General features: G+C 36.1%; 1 pseudogene; it reads left to right on the top strand.

Annotated features, from left to right (window-relative positions):
• The first annotated feature begins 1,910 nt into the window (after positions 1-1,910).
• LOC149177957 (uncharacterized) lies at positions 1,911-2,504 on the top strand (annotated as a pseudogene).
• The last annotated feature ends 1,611 nt before the right edge of the window (positions 2,505-4,115 follow it).

The following is a 4,115-nucleotide window of genomic DNA, read 5'->3' as shown; positions in this document are numbered from 1 at the left end:
CAAAACCCTTGGCATAGTTGAGGGTGAGCCGAGAAAACCCTGGCCCTGCGTAAGTCAGGTCTGCAATGAAACTTTCATGGTTGTGTTGAGCTTTCGTGGCTGAGAGCCCTTAGTGGCATGGTTGAGGGTGATCCGATAAAACCCAGAGCATGGTTACGGGTAATTCGATAAAACCCATGATGACGATATTGGAGGGGGATTTACAGGTTGTGGCATTTAGTTTGGCCAACTATTGTCACACATTTGAGTTTGTGTTGGTGCTGGCCATTCCAATAATAGACAAATTGATTTACAGGTACAGGTACATGTATGCAGTGATAATGGTTGACAAAACCATGTATGCGAAGGACATCCTACTAAACTGGTAGTTGCAGCGGTTGGGCACCAATGCATTCCGGTGGATGGTTGTTCCTTTATATGGACGTCGACATATTCTCTTGTTATGTTTGACCACAACTAGACTTTGCACATTGATATGGAGAGACAAGTAGTCATTAAGTGGGAGTGTTGGAAAATGTAATTCCACTTGTCTGAATTGTGATTATTTCTATATAAAGGAATCTATTCCTATTTTGTTTCCTAGATTTGTGTGTGGTTGAGATATTATCTCAACCAATGGATTGTGTGTCCAAAATAGCTTTCTTAACTTAAGACAACACTTCGTGTATATATGTAATATCATATTGATTAATAAAATATGGATTTCCATTATAAAAATTTAACAATAAAATTAGTTTAATCAGAATCTTTTATATTTGTATTGGAAAAATAGTTCGTCGTTGAGGAAGTTCAAGGTTGAATTGGAGTAATTGTGTCTATATTCTTAGGTTTAATGCAACCTGCTTCGAAACTTAGTTTAAAACCTAGGCGGAGCCGAGCGCAATTGGTTTAGTCTGAAAAATGTTACTTCTGTTAATGAGTTTGGACGGGGCGTAGCCCAATGGGCTTCACCTAACAAAAGTTAATTCTGTTAATGAGTTTGGACAGGCTTCCTCTAACAAAAGCTAATTTTGTTTGGATATTTTTCTGTAGCACACCATAGACTATCTCAGATAATGAAAAATAACTCATCTCTTAAAATTTTATTTTATTTTTGTTAATGTTACCGGTAAGTTTGTTGAATCAATGAAATTTACCTAATCTAAAATTTTCATACACCATTCAAATATCTGAATCCACTTATATATTCCCAAAGCCATTTTAAATAACATAAACACCACAATTTTAATACCAAAATTTTGAAAACAAAAAAAAAGCCAAAGCTTGAAAAACATTTGATAAATCCAGAAGACTTTCCAATGGGTTAGATATTTTTCCGTAGGATGCCGTAGCCTATCTCCCAACGGTCAGTATAAAAAAAAAGTTGTAATTACAGAGAACTTTCCAACCCCACGCATTTGAATGAAATATTCTTTCCAAATGATAATTAGAAAAATCCAAATGTCAGGCGGAGGGCCTACATCGATTTGGTGTAGGTGTCCAGTGAATGGCCACATCAGCCAACGAAGATAACTGATAGTAGCCCTGTGTGGATTGAATCAACTTTACGAATACGACTTTTACGGCAAAGTCATAAGTACACGCATTCACATTCGCATCCGGGTTTAGAGTCTTTCATTGCGTTTTCCACAACCATTTTGATTCTGCGCCGTTTCTTCCTAAATGTGTTATATATCATCTAAATATTATATGGATAGAACTCATCCTCATTCTATCAGATCACACCAACTACCCATTATCCCTATTCCCAGGGTTTCCGCTCCAATACTCTCAGAGGCCTCCTGTTGCCACTCTTTGGCAAATAAATTCGTTATAATGCTCTTCAATCAGGTGGGCGCTAAGAGGAAATAAATAGATCGATCAGTTGAGAGAAGTGGATTAAATAAATCTTGAAATCAAAATAAGAATCAATGGGGAATTATCTGTGCTGCGCTAAACTTTCCAGAGCCACCGCGGCAGTGAAAGTTATACGGTGGAGCGATGGTGGCATTGAAAAATTTGGGGAAGCAATTAAGGTAGGGGAGCTGATGGTGGACAATCCCCACCAATTTGTGTGCGATTTCAGTGATCTCCGAGTTGGGCGTCGTATCACAGCACTCCGTGCTGAGGAGGATTTGGCGTCGGGGGGCATCTATGTTCTTCTCCCTATGTAAAAATATTTGCGTTGTGAACTATCGTCTTCTGACATGGCCTCGCTTAATGTGTTAGCATCGCAATGCAGCTGCGCCCATAGAAAATACTCCTGTAACTCTAGAGTCTTTGCAGCTGTTAGCATTGGCCATTTATCTGAATTTTCTTAAATAAATGGCAGTGCGGAGAAGAAAAATAAATTGAAAACAAAATTAACAGATCGGTGTGTGGTGCCAAAGTTGGAGTTCAATGAAGCTCAAGACCAGCCAATCGAGCTGGGATTGGGGTTGAGGCAGCACAGGGTACGAGGTTTTAGGTATTGGAAACTAGTGCTGGAGACGATAAAGGAGTCCCCGCGTGCTCACACGACCTAAATTTGCGGGGGTCCCATGACGTTGATCACTAGGCCCTAAACCGAGATCAATTTCTTAAGATTTAACTCAATCCAAACTTAAATCACTACGTCTTAAGCTAAGATTCCTCCCTCAGGTTTTATCATCTATTTAGTCAAAACTAGTGAAGGGATTTCTAGGTCTTTGCGAATGAAACTTGAGACCGCCTTTGCCTTGGATTTTGAAATCCATTGGGGAAAACAATGCTCAAAACCAAAATAAACATCATAACACCATGGAATCCTAAAAAGGAAATGCTAGGCTGAAAACCACTGTCATAACCCAACAAATCCATGCCACCGACAGTAAGAGAACCATACACCAACCTGCAAAGTCATGCATGTCCAAACCAACGAGCAAATCACACACGCAAAAGATTACCTGCAAGTATTCCTGTTGACGCTGCTTGATCCTTTTCTTCTTCCTTGATCCTTGGTTTCCTTCCTTTCCCTTTGCTTGTGTTTACTTCCTCGATCCAAAGCTAGAGTGCTCCAAGAAAATTCGAAGTAACCAAGAGTGAGAGAGAGAGAGAACAATGATAGAGCTCCAAACATGAACTATTACCAGCTGATACTTAGAAGCCTTTTTATTAATGATGGCTCTATTTTCTTCATTTTCCATAATTTTTCCTTCAATTTCCTCTTCACATGCGACTTGTGACCTTTCACCTTACTTTTCTCCTAATTTCTTTTATTTTCACAAATAAATGTGTCAAAAATACATTTTTTTTCCCTTTTAATGTCTTTGCCAATTTTCCTTAGTCAAAAACATACATCCAGTAATACCCACTAGGATATACTTGTCCAACATTCAACTTGGAATACATACCCCTTACCGGTAATCTTATTTTTACATTTATTAACTTTTATTACATAAAATTTTCACCAAAATTATTACATATAATTTTTAATAAAATCATTGATTTTTAATTATATATTTTTTAATATATAAATAGATTAAAGATATAAAACATTTAAATTATGCAAAATACACTACTTAAATTTATATTTCCGATAAAATTTTATCCCATGAAAAATGGGAAATTAATTATCATATACACTCATTTTCAAAATAAAAAAATTTTATACAACTTTACGTAGCCATTTCGCTGACATCGTAAAATAACATATCATAATATCTTTATAACGTACTTTAATTATTAAATGTTTCTACTTTTTTCACAACAAATTCTCGCTGAATTATATTCCATTTCTGTTCTATTAATTAACCTACAATGTCCACCAATAGCTTTCAACAAAGTATCCACAATCTTAATCCCTAACGTTCACCATTTATTTTACATTGTTTTAATTTTCCTGTAACATACGTTTCAAAACTGTACCAACCCCGGAAGTACATCTCAACAATGTGAAAGAGCAACCAAATTTGGGAATTATTTTTTTTAAAACTACATATGATGTTTGGATAAGTTGTTTTCTTTTTAATTAAATAGTGTACACGGTGTTTAAATAATGTATACGCGTTAGATTATTATTTAGTTATGTTTGGTTCCGGCAGTATACGGAATAAATGTTGGAAAATGTAATTTTATTTGTTTCAGTTGGGATTATTTCTATTTAAAAGAGTTTGTTT

This window comes from Pinus tabuliformis, chromosome 4_1, assembly GCF_031772625.1.
Source record: "Pinus tabuliformis cultivar Carrire ecotype Pingquan chromosome 4_1, CPIR1, whole genome shotgun sequence".
Lineage (NCBI taxonomy): Eukaryota > Viridiplantae > Streptophyta > Pinopsida > Pinales > Pinaceae > Pinus > Pinus tabuliformis.
This window is presented reverse-complemented; position numbering and strand designations above follow the sequence as displayed.